This window comes from Aythya ferina (genome assembly GCF_964211825.1).
Source record: "Aythya ferina genome assembly, chromosome: 15".
In the NCBI taxonomy this organism is placed as follows: domain Eukaryota; kingdom Metazoa; phylum Chordata; class Aves; order Anseriformes; family Anatidae; genus Aythya; species Aythya ferina.
Genome location: NC_140314.1, coordinates 8356487 through 8372978, shown reverse-complemented (window position 1 = coordinate 8372978; position 16492 = coordinate 8356487). Strand labels below are relative to the sequence as shown.

Sequence of the window (16492 nt, the reverse complement as noted above, 5' to 3'; positions counted from 1 at the left end):
AGGTTTTGTTGGTGGCATACCTGCCCGTCAGCTGTCAGCCCTGTATTGTGCCTCGAAACCAGCTAGGAAGAAAGTAGTAAGCCCTGACATGAGGGGTTTCATCTGTAAAAATTGAAACCCAAACCTGGGGTTAATTGTGCTGTCACTCTCCTCCCCACAGCACCGCCTGGACTGCCAGCAGTGCAAGACGCCGCGCCCCCCCCCATGGCCTAAGGACACGCATGCAATTCAGGTGCGGCAAAGCAAAAGGGAAACTGGGATTTTGAAAATGTTCTCCACCAATTCCGTAGCATTTGTGTGTTTCAGCACATAAAGCACATGTAATTAATAAAGGATTTGGAGGTATGATTGTTATGTTAAGCTGGTGGAGCACAGTATTTTGTGCTACCGGTTAGCGGGCTGGATGGCTGGCAGCGTATTGACAGGTGCAGGAGGTTGTTGGCTAATGATAAAGTAGGTGCTTAATTACAGTGCACTTTCATTGGGCAGAAAACAAGTTTGTATCATCAAATGTGTGTGGGGTTTAAGTCCACAGCCTGGTGCTGTGTGTGGGAAGAATCCCACTGATTTCTATGGCTGCAAGTATGTATGTACGTAATATATGTGGAGCTTGTCAAAGAAACAGTTCTGTTGGGATAGGCATAAGAACATAATGTGTGATTTGTAAAACTAAGCAAAGATGTGGTCTGTGCATAATAATACAGCATAAAAGAGTGTTATAGATGAGAAGGCACCATTAGGGCAAAAACTGACAGATCATCAAGTTACGAAGCAAAAGCATGATGTCTTTGGGTTTCCATGATCTTGTTTGAAAGGTGGTTTCGTTTCTGTTTGGAAACACAAAGAGGGGGCAAGCAAGGCTCTGATCCTGTAGAGACTTGAGGAAGTTACTTTGCTGGGAGACTTAGTGAGATTATTCACATGCTTAAAATATTTAATAGAAGAGGACTTTTTGAACTGTGCTAAAACTGTTGTCAAGCATCTCAGGTTAAACATGCTGGAAAAAGAATACACTTTTCCTCTTCTTTTTCAGTAGTTGTCTGTGAATGTAGCCTTAAAGATGGTTAGAGTCTGCTCATATGACCTGTAAGTGAATGCGTCCCCTTTAAAAAGAAACCTTTTGAAACAGTTCATTCAAATAACTCACAGAGTTGCATAAAACAGTGTATGTGGTGGGTGTGATAATAAGATATAAAGTTCTGTGAATTCAGCTCTTCCTGTTTTTTCCAGATTTTTAACCGAAAGGTTTTCTTCTTGTTATTTGAAAAAGTATAGTTCCTTCTTGTGCTCCTGCAATACAGCTGATGAGGAAAGATCTTTTACTGCCTACTGAAAGTGAAGTGGTGATTCCTGGAACCTTTTCTTAGGCAGCGTAAATGCATCAGCAGGACCGAAAGCATGACTCACTGTTTTGACTTGAAGTTTATCAGCAAAGAAACGTACAAAAGGAGGAGATGGCAGTGGAGTAGTGGTTTGGCACTCTGGTAGTGATGGTTAGAATGCCTCATACACTTGGTTTGCAGCGCCGTGGGTCTCAGCTTCCTGATTAACACCAGTGAAATCCCACAGAAGCTAGAGGCTAAGGAAGCGTCTATGTCATCCATTTTCTGTTGTGCTTCTGCCACTGTTCTGTCTGGCCTAGTTTTAAACATCCTGAGCAATAGGACTTCCCTGGAGAGATTTCTATAATTGTAGCATTAGTTTCCTCAGAGTTAGAGTTGTCTCCGGGGCACGGTTCAGGTAGCTGCTTGTATGCCGGGAACTTTTGGTCGTAAGAAAATTAATATTTTCCCATCTCTCTGCTTTGAACTCTCACTCCAGTCTCCAAGTTGCATGGGACTCTGTTGCATCTGATGCATTTCCTTTGTATAATGGGAAAAAATGGAAAATGTGTTCATTTTCACTAACCCTTCCTCTGCCCTGGCCTGCAAATGGAGAGGCAAGAGAAAAGGATTTTTCTTCTGGTAGCTCAGTTAACTTGTTTAAAGCTCATTGAAGAGCTTCTCTGCCTTCCTGCATGCAAATCTGCACAGAAACAGATACATTTCTTGGTGAGCCGGGGGCTTCTAATGCAGAATGGACCAGGTTTCCAGGTCTGATTTGCATTTGCTTCACTGAGGTCAAATTAATGAAATAATTTGGAATATGTCAGAGTGAAATCCCCGAAGTAAATGAATGTGAAGATTGCTCTTGTGTTCAGAGGGTAAAAGATGATTTGAGTTGTTTGGTTTTTTTTGTCCTTCAAACAACTTCAAACAAATTCTTGGCCTAAATGAAAAGGTTTTGGTTATTCTACTCTCTGACTTCTGCAGTAACAGAACCTCAGACATAAAGAAACATCAATAAAGCCAATTCAGAAGTAACCACAATGCTTGCTTCTACTTAAAGATGTTTATTTTTAATGTCCTCACTGTTTTATAGCCACTTTCCAAAGGGATGACATTTACGTGTATCATCAAGCCTGCAGTGAGAAGGGCAGTGGTCTGCTTCTTGGGTAACAGTGATAGGAGAAGGGCTCTGGAGTTTTGACTCTCATCTCATAAACAATCATGTACTCAAACAATGAGTGATGTTTATTCTTTTCCAAAGAGCAGTTTATTCCTTGCATGACACACTGCATTAGAGGAGCTTATACTTTGCTTTTAAAATTCTAGAGCCACTTGAACTGGGTTAGGTTTGTATTTTTCAGAGGAACCGAGTCTCGCTATAAACTCACAAGCAGTGAAGAAAGCTCGAGTGACATGCTAGTCACATATACCGCCTTCCTCTGAAGCTGTGGAGCAAGGCAGTGGTGACTTCAGGAGAAACGAGGAGTTGACTCAAGTCATCTGAAAGAACTAAATGTCATATTATTGAAGGACAGTGGCATGAGTTTTGCTTGGAAGACAGCAAAGGTGAAAATGGAAGACTAACATACGGTCTGTGTGTGAGAGATTGGGAGAGGCAGTGGAAAGGTTGAGGAGTCTCATAAAGGAAGAGAGATGGGCCAAAAAGGGGGTTAGCAGTTGCAAGAGGCAAGGGACATTGGCAAGAAAACTGGTTTATGGCCTGATCAAGGTTTTCTTAGCTATGTAGCAGTGCTGGAGGGATTCATCTCAGAGCTACTGCAGAACAAATTATACCTGTAAGACTGGCGAGTCATAGATTATACTTCATTTCATTAGATGCTTGTATACAATTTTTCTGCAATTAAACCCTTTTCTTCAATATTTGCATCTTTTCTTACTGTTAACATGCAAAACAATTGAGTCAATTGAATCAAATTTTACTTTGGGGTTAAATGACTGTCTTTCTCAGTAATGTCCTGCAGGTTTCTCCAGGCTTGCAAAGGGAGGAAGGCCTTCTAGCGTTCTCATAAGAACCATTAGAAGGAAATGTCAATATGAAAGTTCTTTATGGGGACCTCATCAGTGCCTCTGAATAGACAGTTTTACAGGAGGGCAGTGAAGATTTGTTCATTTTTAAGGTGAGAAGTTTTTGTTGCGCTGTTGGTTACTGCTAGGGGAAGGCTGTGGGACCAGATCATGAGTATGTCGTGGCTCCTTCAGCTTGTTCTGTTAAATCACAGCCGGCACCCTCGCACCGCTTCATTCACAGCTGGTTTCATACCGCTGTAGACACCTGCTTATCCTTTGGCTTTGTAGCTCCTTGGAGACCTGAAGGTCTCAAACAGTGGCTGCAATGGATCCTTGCCAACCTGAGCCATCTGAAAACATGTTTAAAGCTACTAAATGCTTTTTCCCCCCTAAAAATAAATGTTTATTCCCTGAACTCCCTTTTAGGTTTCAACTGAAAAATCTTATTGTAATTCATTTGAGCACTATTACGAGTATATTTTCCAAGGGAACAGAAAGTAGATGTGATAAATGCCTGAACAGGAGATTTAACCTAGCGTCTGCTGTTTTAAAGAAGCATTACAAAACAACAGAGGGTAACCATGTTTTGTTTGGGTTTAATTGGTAGGTGATACACCTGATCTTCCTTTGTATTCTTTTCAGGTCACCCTGAAAATATGGGGCAGAAATGTGCGTTGAGATAAACTCAGTATGACCCGTCCAGCTTGCAGTGGTTATGACAAATTAGTGCTATTTTTGCAACAGTCAGCGTATCAGAGGTGTTTCAGATAAAATTAATCCCCTAGTCACAATATAAATTAGACTCTTTCTGCAAGATAAGGAAGTAAGGAGAATCAATGGTGGTAGATACTGTTGCTCTATAGACCTAGATTCCATGCTTGTCTGATGTATGATGCTTAACTACAAAGTTAAGGGGCTAATTCTCATGTTTAGCATAAGCATACGCTTAAGTGCTTTGCTGGGTTGAGACATAAATAAATCAGGATTGAAATATAACTACTTGACAAATACTTCTAAAGACGGAAGCTAATTTGTCCTCTTCTCAAGGTGAAAAGAAAACACATGGCATTCACGTCACAGAGATTCTTTGCATTTTTACTATCATTCAACTTTTAAAAATCCCAATAAAATACTCAAATACTTATCTTTTCATTTGGTCTTGAAATGCTGCATGGCTTAACTGTAGAAAAGGTGGCATGCACACAAACCTAGCAGTGCACTGATGACAAATAGAGGTGAAACTTACTCTGCTACTTAGCGGAAGTGAATTTCAGCCTGTGAATACTAAGAAAAAGGGTAAAAGGGTGAATGTAGATCAGATTATCTTGTTTTAAATTAATTATACCTGTTACTTGTTCTAATTATTGCAAAATTGATGTATGTCTTTTGAAGAAATATTAGGACTATACTTCAGGATTTGCGATTGACACAGGGAATATTTGGGTTAGCAGCTGATTTTTCTAAGCCTCCTTTTTACTTTCCTGAAAAAAGAAAATGCTGTGAATTACCTTGTCTGTACTAGAATGCAAAAGCTATTTCAATTTGAATGCTGGTTACTAGCAGCATAACTAAACATTCATATTCATCTTGCTAAACCCCATTAGACCTTATCTGAGGGTCAGATCACAAAGTTACGTACTTTATTTTGTAGTTTAGGGTTTTGCATGCAAATGACATGTTTAGTTCGTCCAGTTAAACTCACCCTCTATATCTCAAGATAACGGTACAATTTTTATTTAGATCTGGAGCTCTTCTTCACTTTAAGAAAACATAATCCTTCTCCGTATCTACTTGTTGATGCCTTTCCTTTACTGGAGTAATGCAATGAGTGCCAGCCAAATCAATGCTCCTCTTCATGAGAGCAGGGAGTGTTTTCTATACGGAGCCGTCGTCACTGGCTGCTAACGAGGAGCCTACAGAGCCCGTCTTGTCAGAAGTTGCGGCTGCCGTTTGCGTGCTTGTCACAGGCATGCACAGAGGCGAGCCGTGCAGCTGTGGGAGCTCGGACGGCGGAGGCAGCTCTTCCACTGGCTCGCTTGGGGCTTCTTTCTGAGCGCATGGCAGAGCTGAGGGAACGTCTTGCAGAGCTGCCTTCATTTTCCATGGGGAGGACTGGGAGGCACGAAGGAGCGCAGTTCCATGGTCAAAAGGCTGATGCATACTCTGATCTTTGGGCCAATTAAATAGATTGCAGGGCCCCTCGTTAACTTCTGCCCATCTACCAACTGAGCAGCCAGCCTGAGCAGAATAAGATTACTTTCTCATTTTACATAAGGCTTTCATATGCTATACCCCCTAGTAATTAACTGGATTAAAGGGTCTGGCTTTCTTGAACTTCTTTCTTGTCTGATGCACTTTGAATTAGATGTAACCATTACAAAAGGTATCAGAAGCAAAATCCTTTTTTTTTTTTTTTTTCCTCCCTTTCTAGGTATAGTGGGTATTTTGAGGTATCACACTTCGCAAACACAGCAAAAAAACCTTCTTACAGGTGGATGCTCTAAGTGCCATAAACCCCTTGTCCACCTGGTTTTATTTCCTTGCTATAAAGCTTCTTATTTTAAATTTTCAGCAAGAGTAATTTGTCTGTCAGTGGACATGCATTTTCCTGCTTTGGGCTTTTCATATTTATTTATTTATTTGTTCTAGATAGAGTTAGTGCTTATTAAAAAATTAGTGCTATGAAAAACCCTAATGAGCTTTGTACTCAGTCTTACTTTCAGGTAGTTCCACTGACTGTGCCTCAGTTTCTTTTGATTTACCTTGAGGCATAAAAGCAGAATCAGGCATAGTTTAGCCAAAGATTTACTGTAATCCACAAAGCCAGTGAGAGCAGAAAAAGAAGGAAGCTCTACGTAATCAGAAATCAAATAATGCAGTCTCCCTACATCTCCGGTTGGTCACTTGCTGGTGATATCAAACGCATGTACAAGCCTATTCTAGAGGCACAACAAGCAGTTGCCTAGGGGAAGAGCAACAAGACCAGTAGTGTGTCTGAGCCCTGAGCCTAGAAATGGTTTTGATTAAATTCATGTCATTTTACAGGCAGGTGCAGTGCTTTGATATCCTTATGTTTATTCTGCAGCTCACCTACATCAGTCTTCAGCAGGAGGAAAAGATGTTGGAACATATCGCTGAGTAAAAAAAAAACAAACAAACAAACAAAAAAAAAAAAAAAGAAGAAAACAAACAGAAAATTGAACTTGTCAGTATTCCAGGGAGAGTGATGTAACTGCGAAGTAAGTGTTGCAGTTCAACTCACCAGGGACGATCAAGCGATTCTCTGGGCATGGTGGCAGAGCTGCAGTAAGCCTATCTGCTACGTGGGGACCAGTTTCATTAGCTTCAGTAAAATTGCTTCACTGAGTAGGATGAGCGGGATCTGGCTTTTAGAAAACTGCAGAGAATGTTATTGCAGGGTTCTCAGATTTTTTTTTCCCGTTTAAATTGGCTCAGCAGGCCTTGCAAAAATCCCTGTAGGTTTGAACAAAAAATGATTTGCAGTTTCCTAGAGGCTGACAACTGTTTCTTCTCTAATCAGATATTGCCCTGAAGGGAGATTTGGTCTCCCTGTGGATCAGGCAGCGATAATCCAAAGTTACTTACATGGGGCCAAATCTGGCTTGCCAGCATGTTTAGAAAAGGGTTTAGCAGTTTGTTTTACATCTTAGTCCACAGTAGCTCTGGATGATATACGGAGTGTGGTAAGATTACATGGCAAAAGTGGCTGTCCTTGATGGTATTAGTGCTTGGGCACACTTTTGACAAAGACATATGGCAGTGATTTTCCTACCTTGAACTTGAAAGAGAAGTCAGGATTTAATTTTATGTCAGCACCCGGAGGCTCTTTATTTCTTGCCTTTGCTCTTTATTGCTCCCACACTGCAAAAACATACACCAGACTGAAGTCTCTAATAACACAGTCCATGGAAATCACAAATGCAAGGTCACGCATTGCTTTCTATTGGCCCCTGAAGTCCAACTTGGGCACTTCTATAAAAGCAGAGACTCTTGTGCCATTGACTCTTCTCTCTCCCACTGCTCTTGGCCTGGGAACACTGGAGCACTTACTCTACTATGGAGCTTTTCTTCCAGATGCTTGACAAATGGCATGGTATCTTCCAAAGGGGCCACTGATCTTTACCTGGAGTCTGTGGAAGTCATCAGTGGTCAACATTTCCAGTGAGATAGCTAATAGTCACGTGCCTGCTCCTGAAGGTTGATGTGCAAGGGCTTTGTTGGGACCAATGGCAGAATTAAATTCCAAAGTCAGCCTTAAATTTAGTTGTGTTTTTTTTTTCAGCAGACTTGGGTTTATATGAGAGGGGAAGGGAAAGCAAGCAGCAGGACCCCATCCCTTTTCCTCTGGTTGTACTGGCTGGTGCTCCTGGGTCAGATAATGCAGGTGTCTCCCTTGGTAGCTGTGTCAAGTTCCTGTGGAAGCACATTGGAGTGCTGCGCCTGCAGCCATGGGTTGGATACTCACTGTTTAGTCTTTGAATGAACATGCATATTTCTGAACATTACTTCTCTTGCACAATACTTGTGGCAGAATTTAAAAGATGCTTCGGATCAGACAGCCGAGCGTTTCCTCCTTTTCAGGGGTTTGTTCTGCCTTGTGATGGCTGTACAATGACGGATGAAAAAAGCATTTGTTTTTCAGTTTGAGGTAGCTAATGGATTTCAAAGCTATTTGCTATTGTAATTTTTTTGCCTAATTGTTTTCGCTCTGTAACCATATGCCTTCACTTCTAGGATTTACTCTTACGTTCCCATGTAGTTAGATTGATGCAGATTCTGTGCACTTCCACAAAATGACTCTCTGTTCGATAGCAATCAGGGATGCAGACAGGAAAGACAGAGGCTGCAAGAAGATGATTTTCCTCTGCCACTTGAAATGTAATTTCTAACCTGCTTTTGGAAAAAATGACACCCTAAACTCAGAAAGTGGGCATCGTGTTATTTTATGTAGTAATCTTTTAAAACCGGGCAGCTGACTAATGAAACAGACAGACAAGCCCTACATAAGTCAAGTTTCTGACTGCTTTACAAAGGTGTTTTTTGCACTGGCACCAATTTATAGCCAAGGCACTTTTTGAAAGATGTAGTATGGCAGGTAGGGAGGTTCTTGTAGGTCACCACCACATCTAACACTAGAGTCGTATCTAGTTTCCGTAAATATTGATTTCTCTTTAAACAGGTTGACTTTAACTTGTTTTTAATTAGTAATGGCAGATGTTCAGCTGGAAGAACAGCTAGGGATCATTATTCTAATAATGTCCTATTAGCTTTTAAACTTTCCTCTTAATGTAAATCTGTAATTAGAGTGCTCTGCCTATCTGCCGTATCCTACTTCAAATTCTATCTGTAAGCCAGTATACTGGGATGCCCAAAAGCTGCAGGGATTGTACTTTGTGTCTTATGACTGTGTTTCGGGTAATTGCACTCTGAGGACAAAGCAGAGTAACGCAGGAGAGCTGTGGAAGTGGTCCCCACCTTCTCCAGATCCATAGGAAGGATATCCTGTAGTGATTCGGAAAGCTGCTCCGACTGCAGGGGAGCAGCCCCAAGCAGGTCCAGGTGCAGAATAGTCCCTGGGGTTGATGGGGGTGTCCCCTGCAGCCCTGTGAGCTCCCCCTTCCCGGGAGAAGCCGGTGGCAAAGGCAGGGCTGGGCTGGGGTAACCCTCTGTGCCAGCAGGGCAGGGGAGCGCCCCAGGGGGGGATGATCTGCGAGGATTAAGGCAGCTTCACGTGGGTCCCTGGCTACGTGACTGGGATAACGTGGGGTGGGTATCTTGGGTAGCTTTCCTTTTGCTGGAGGCCTTTGGCTCTGTGTGTTTAGATGCAGGTTCTCCCCCTAAGTTTTTTCCCCTTCTCACACATGTTCATGGCTCTGTTCTAATACAAGGCACTGTCTTGCAACTTCCTTCAACTGATTTTGTATCTGTGTAACTCCACTGAATCTCACCACACCATTCCAGCCCCATCCTGCTCTAAATCAGCACTGAATCCAGCATGAGATGTGTCTGTCGGTGTGTATGTGTAGAATTTAGCTGGCTTGGTTGTTTTATCCTTGTAACTTGTCTCTTACAAACAACAAACCAACCTGTTTTATTCACTGCCCTCTGGTGGCATACTCACTTTTCCTCATATTAATCCTCGTCATGTACAAATATATCATTCATTTCATCTGCTGGTCCCAAAGGAGGAGTTAATAGCATTATTTGCACATGGCAAATGTGCAACGAAAAAACAGATGCGCAGACCTTATTAGTTGCCTACAGCAACATCAGCAACGTCCAGACCTTTGATGGCCCCCGGGGATTCAGGAACAGATCAGCAGTCCCTTGACTCCCACCCCAACTACCGTGAGAGGTGCTCTTCGGTGTGTTATTCCCGAAACCCCAATCCCATTCACATTCTCAATTGGAATAGAAAGTGCTAGTTCTCGCCATCAGATAGGAGGGCACATGTGATTGTGTCTATATATTTGATGTTTCCCTCGGGGATGTAGTGTCGTTAAACTCCTTCAGTATCAAGCCTTAATCATATACCCCCACTGAAATAAAATGACATTCTAAAAAGCTCGCTCCAACTTTCCTGCCTTCTGGAGTCAAGCCCGGAGAGGCATAAATCTGCCACGCTGCCTAGAAAAGGCTACTTTCTAGTCCAGCAGTTACACAACCCAGTTGACTTGTCTGCAAAGATTTCCTTCCTTCCTGTCTCGCAGGCCTGATCACCGTATCTTTCTTTTCTCTTCCTGAGGGCACGGCGCTTAGTGACCGGTTTGATTTCAAATAAATAAATCATGCTCTAATATATCCATCAGACTCTTCTGGATCCCATCTGAGAGGTCGCTCCATCCTTACCTGACGTGTTGAGCCTGCTGACCATTTCCCTGTCCTGCAGCCTTCACGCCAGCAGTGTCTGCCTGTACTGAGGAGGTCTCTGCACAAATGGAGTTACCAGGCAGCAAATACCATACTGCTGTGAGGCAAGAATCAGATTCACTATCTATCTCTGCATTACTTTTGGAGGACAAAACTACCTGACACTTCTGAAAGCCACCAGGGCAGCTGGCAGTGACAGCCTACAGGTTGCCGTACTGATATGTCCTGTGGCGTTCCCTTAAATTCGTGTTCCGCTGTCCCTCTGTACACCACGCAGTCTTACTGGAGGACTGCCCCGTGTGTTCACCTCTTGCTGTTTCAGGGAAGAAGGTGTTAGGGATCTTTTTTAATTACTTTGTATTTCTCGGTGTTTAACTTCATTCTTTTATTCGGGCTGTGCTTGAAGCGTATCCGGCCTGATGTGACTAAGCTGTTGACTCACTTCTTTTATGGCTGTAATAAAACTAGATCTAATGACCAGTGTCTGGATATCAACCACCAGCAGCATTTGCAAAAAAATCCAGGTTGTTCCTTCTCAAGGTTCTGTGTCCTGGTATAACATTCATTTAATTTAAAATGCCTAGTGAGCATGGCCCACTTGTAATCACATTTTGATCTTCTTTTCTAGAGATTCTCTGCCTGGCTGTAGCGTTATCCCAAACCCTCCAGTTCAGAAAGTTTTAAATAGCATTCTTTTGGAATCTGTCCCTGCAACCATTAGCACTGGTAATTGCACTCAAGGACTTAATGTAGACAAATAGCATTGCATGAGGCTCTAGGGATTTGATAATTTTAGGAATTAGCATCTTGCCTCAGTGTTACCATCCATCTGGTGTAATTTGGGTGCATCTCAGCCCCTTCTGTCATCTCAGGTGGGCAATTCCAATGTGTCTGGGCCACACAGGGCTGAGGAAGTGCAAGCTTCTAGTTTTTGCTTGCAGGCTGACCCCAGCAGGCTCCCCAGATGTGAGGAAGGCTTCAGTGAGCATCTGCATGGGAGTGTGGCCCTTGCACTTCTCATGTCTTTGCTGATGAGATGAATTTCATGCACAGGAATGTGGCACGAGAGAATCCATTTGCTCACTCTATATCCATTTGCTCACTGTATATCTGTGGTAGTTTCCTTGACAGTGGCAAAACAGTGGATTATTAAAAGTAATGCAGAACATAGAAGGGAAGGAGAGCCGGGGACCTGGAACTGGTTCCCTGGAGCCTCCACTATCTGCTGTAGTGAGGAAAGCCCGCAGTAATTCTACCCAGACAGCCCAGACTCAGAGAAATGATAGGTTATAGCCTTAGGACATCTGCAATTGCAAGGCTTCCAAATTGAGATTGTATCGCAATATTTGATGCTGGAGTCATTCAATTACATAAGGTTCTCAGTTTCATTTTAAAGAAAAGATAAGTTTCTGTACTGCACAGCAGCAAAGATCAGCTTGCACAGATCAGCTGAGGGCCTGGGAGAAGCTCATCGTCCAGAGACTGAACAGTCCTGCAATTACTGTTTAACATCTCATGGTTTTAGAATCTATCACATGACAGAACCAATCTCATAATGGGAAGTTGCTTTCAGTGAATAGTAAGTTGTGTTTTTTGTTTGTTTGTTTGTTTTTTTGTTTGTTTGTGTTTTTGTTTGTTTGTTTTTTTTTAAGCCCCAAACCCAACAACTGTAGTTTCAGCAGATCCAAAGCTCTCTGTGAATTCACAAGATATTCAGCAAACACTTTGGGAGTGAAACTGGGGACATTTGCTTTGGAGAAGCTGAATTATTTTTCTCAAGTGTCCTAGCTTTTGCCTTGATATGGTGTTTGCATTCCAGAATCAAGCTGTTATTTAAAAAGCAAATTAAACAAAGAAGATAAATGAAACAATAGGGGATGATTAAAAAAAAATTGGAAGGTGCAGAAGTTTTGATTTTCAAATTATGTGCCCATTGTATGCACAACTCTTAATTTGGAGATCTGTCTGGCAAGCTCTTGGTCTGCTGGGAATGAACACTGCAGGGAAAGCTGCCCTGGAAAAAACAGATGAAGACAGGGCCTTGAACTCACTTAGCTGGCTTGTGCCCTTAGTACCAAAGGAAAAATCCAGCTTTTCTCAGAGTCCAGCCTCCTCTTTCCTAAAGAAAGCAGCTGGTGGGGCGTGTGTACGTGCACAAGTGTTGCATGCAATTTCCTTTGCTTTAGCTTTCTTATCTTGCCACTGGGTTCACCCGAATACCTCACCTTTCTAGATCTACTCAGCAGGGAATTAAACACACATCAAAACCCTGGTTCAAAAGGATTTTTAAGTTTCTGAAGAAACTGAGAAACTCAAAAGCACTGAAGTGCTCTGCTGAGCCCAGCAACACTGCCCAAGAATTTGGCTTCTCTCTTCTCAGGAGCTTTCCCTCGCGTTGTCAGCCCCTGCAGACACTGCCGGGGTTGTGCAGAGGGCCGGGGGGCAGGAGCAGCGCTGAAGCCCCCTTTTCCCTTCCTGCAGCACGGCTGGTGCTCCTTGTGGGGTGGCAGGGAACGGACCTCATCCCCCTGTGGCTCTGCCGTCACCACCACCGTGGTGGCATCCACCTTGCCCAATCTGGCCAGCTGACGGAGGAGGTAAGAGCCGTGGTACCAGCTGCGTGGGTGAGAAAAGCCTTTCCTCTTGCTTTCGCCATGACTGTGTAGAATGGAAGGTCTCTGGGGTGGGGATGGTTGGCTCTCTTTTTGTATGGACTTCAGACCTCCTGGGCATTCCCTGGTGGCATCACTCACATTAACAAGGCAGCAGGCACATTTCCTGTGCCAGTACCGGTACTCATTGCTTTAACTCTTGTCCAGACTTGCAGGAACCATCAGACCCCAGAGGAAACTATCCATGTACTAAACCTATTTGGAGAAGGATGCTTATCCTGTATCTGCATTATTTCATGTAAAGTTCAACCTCTGAGATTCAATAAAGGAGCCAGAGAGGCAAACAGCCTCTTGGAAGTTTGGGAGAGAGTACAGCACCCCGGGTTCCTCTGATAAAAGTGAGTGATGGTCCCCATGGAGCCATTTGAGCACCATTGGATGTACAAAGGTGTGCTTTCTGCACACCTGGGCTTCCTTGGGTTCCCCTGGGTGCACTGAGGGTGGCCGTGGACCCTGCCCAAGCCTTCCTGCAGCCAGCATTGCCCCCAGGGGGGCTCAGTCCTGTGGCTGCTGGTGGGCATTCAGCCAGGGAAAGCCATGGGTCTTGTTGTGCTGCTGCAGCTCTCACAGGGGCCCAATTTCGTGAAAAAGGACAGACTTTTCCATGTAGCCCAGCAAGGAGTTTTTATGCTCAGCTGTAAGAGCAGCACTGGCTTTTGATAAGTGGTTGAGTGGTTTTAAACAATGAAAAATTAAAACAATCATTCAATTAAATGTGAGCACATGCCCTGAAGTGAACTGGTGTGGCTAACTTTACAGTTTTATTGATGATAAGGCTTGAAAGTATTTGATCATTCTTATTTCATGACTCTCTTGCTTAATATTATCCTTTTTTATAGCTGAGGTGGTTTTAAAACCTGAGATAAATTTTTGTGGCAGCAATACATTTTCCAAAAAATAAAAAATAAATGCAAATCTCCAGGAACAGATTGTTTAGTATCCCCTAAGCCAGAGGGGGTCTTATTCCATTTTTACATAGAGCAAGATTCTGAAAGATATTCAGGTGTCTACGGAGCAGACTGACAGCTGGGATTTTCAGAATCACTTAGGCAACAGCCCCCCATGAGTGTGTTTTGAGAACCGGCCCTTATTTCTCACAGAGACCCCATCACCAAAGGAGCCACAGGTCCTTTGCTCCCTGGAGGAGGGAGCTGCTCCATCCCCATTCCTGCAGGGAAAACACGGTGTGACAGCAGAACTACGGTGAAAGAGTAAGGCCCCCTTTTTAGAAATAAATGTTTTATTCACCTACTTTTTTACAAAACCTGGAAACTTGCCCCTTAGCTGCCTTCATCCCTAGCTCCCCCTTAAATGTCTTAGACAAATTGACAGCCAGGTATTTCTGAAGGTCTGGCTTTATTATTTTATTCTGTTTTTAAACTCTGTGAGCTCTCTGAGCTAAGCAAAAGTGCTGGGAAGAAGCCCCAGTTCGGGGATCCTTCGTGTCCCTGCGTTCAGGGCAAGCGAGAAGCTTGCTGTGCCCCGTGCTGAGCCCCGTGTGCTGGAAATAGCTATGTCAGATTCAGGATGCTCAGCGCATCAGGGATACATGGGGCTGTGTCTGAAGGCTCAGCGAGCAGCTGGCTGGGCTCGTCACTGCCAAAGCAGGACAGTAATGAGGTGGCATTTCTTAACGGCAGCTTACCTTGTCACTGGATATGACCCTCAGCTTACGTCTGGTCCATAGCGTCATTTTCAGGAGTATTTTGTCCTCATGTCTGTATTTACTGTACTGTTTCTGCTGCATTTCTGAAGGAACCAGGCAGTCGTTTCACCCGTCTTGCAAATGAAGAAGGTGGCACGAGTACTGAAAAGCAGAAAGAGTGCAAGTAATGACTTCCTTGGAAAGGTGAAGCGTGGTTTACCTCATTACAGTAAACTAATTAAAGCTGGACTCAGATCTTGTCCTTGGGGCTGTGCATTGACACCTGGTGATAATAGGGCTAAGTACACATAAGTCAATGGGAAATAAAAGTCCCTATTTGTGTTAATATGGCAGAATGAGCTTTATGGCTTCCTTTTGGGTTTCTCAGATCTGGCTATTAACAATTTTGAGGGAAAACAATGTTCTAATGCTTTTACCTGACCTTTCACAGTAGCACGTGGCTGTGGGGTGGTGGTGTGGAGTCAGGAAGGAAATTTGCAGATCTGGACCAGAATTCAGTGTTCTGGAGGCAAATATCCTGCAAAGATCCTGCCTGCTAAAAGCCAGCTCAGGCTTTATTTCTCTTTAAAGCTACCTCAAATCCCAAAGTGCTTCCTCAAGCCAAATTGATTTCCCCATCTCTTAGTTTTGTGCCTTCTTTTCCCAAATCCAATCCCCCAAAGATGCTGAAGATGCTTCAGCAAGTTCCCTGTACAGGCTGCACCTCTCTCCTTGGGCAGCAATTGCTCCTCACGCCTCCTTCTCTCGTGTCCACTGATTTCAGCAGAGCTGAAACCAGCCTCTAATTATCCGTATGTCCATGCTGTACATTCTTGGCTTTGGATCCCAAAGGGATGCTCTAATCTGGGCTGCTGCAGTGCTTTTACCTTGCTGGGCAGCTGAACTCCACCACAAGCACTCTCTCATTCCCCCTCCTCAGAAGAATTGTTGGAGGAGAAAGTATGCTGGAAAGAAAAAAAGGCTCATGAGTTGAGATGAGGATAATTTAATTAAAGGAAAAAGGAAGGGGGAAGAAACAAGCTAAGGCTGCATGGAAGCACAGAGAGAGGAAAAAGAAATTACTTTCTACTTCCTTGAGTAATTTCTACTTCCCCAACTCACCTGTCTGTGCAAGTGTTGGAAAATAAATGAGATCAGGAATGCCAGTGAGGCCAGCCAGGTTGCATTTCTGAGAACTGCAAGCAGTGTGAAACTCAGTTCCAGTCGGAGCAGAAGGAGCTGCCTGAGAAGCTCTTGCATGCCCAGAAGTGTCATTTTAAAGATACTGCTGATATTACTGGCTTCTTAGCCATGCCACTGCTTAGCAACTGCACGTTGAAACGTCCATAAACTGCGTGTTAGGTTGAAAGAGGAGAAGCAGAGAGAACTTCAAAGTGGGAGGCATCAGTCTGAAAACCCCACGAGAAGGACAATGCGGGTTGCTCCAGTCGTCCAGGGCCAGACTATCAACCCAGCAGCCGTTTCTCACAGATAAACTGGCTTCTTAACAGAGGGAAGAGACAAATCCACCTCCCCATCAGGCTGTGAAACATTTGCTGGGCTAGTCCATTGTGGCTGTGGCACTGCTGCTGTCCCGGGCACGGTGTCAGCTGTGGCTCAGAAAAGCTGGCGTAGCTGATGGCAGACCCTGGCCAGCTCTGGTCCGTGCCAAGGCAGGAGAAAATGAGCCAATAATTAACCAAAAATTAACCATAATGTTAGGTGCTGACTGTTGCTTCATTGCAGAGCACCAGGGCATCCCTTGCTTTGTCCACCAGATGTATTCCAAGGGCTCTGTTCTGCAGTGGTAACTCCTCAGGTACCGTTTGTCATAGCAACACATGATAAAATCACAGAGACATGAAGAATGTCATTGTGAATGGCTGTGTTTGGGGAGCTGTATGGGAACATTGCTTAACATCATTTGG

The 16492-nt window shown here is 43.7% G+C and overlaps 1 protein-coding gene across 1 annotated transcript in view; it reads left to right on the top strand.

Moving 5' to 3' along the window:
• The window catches only part of LOC311445039 (acyl-coenzyme A synthetase ACSM4, mitochondrial-like), a 184677-nt gene that overhangs the window by 61386 nt on the left and 106799 nt on the right, over window positions 1-16492 (top strand). The gene's annotated exons all lie outside the window — the stretch shown is intronic.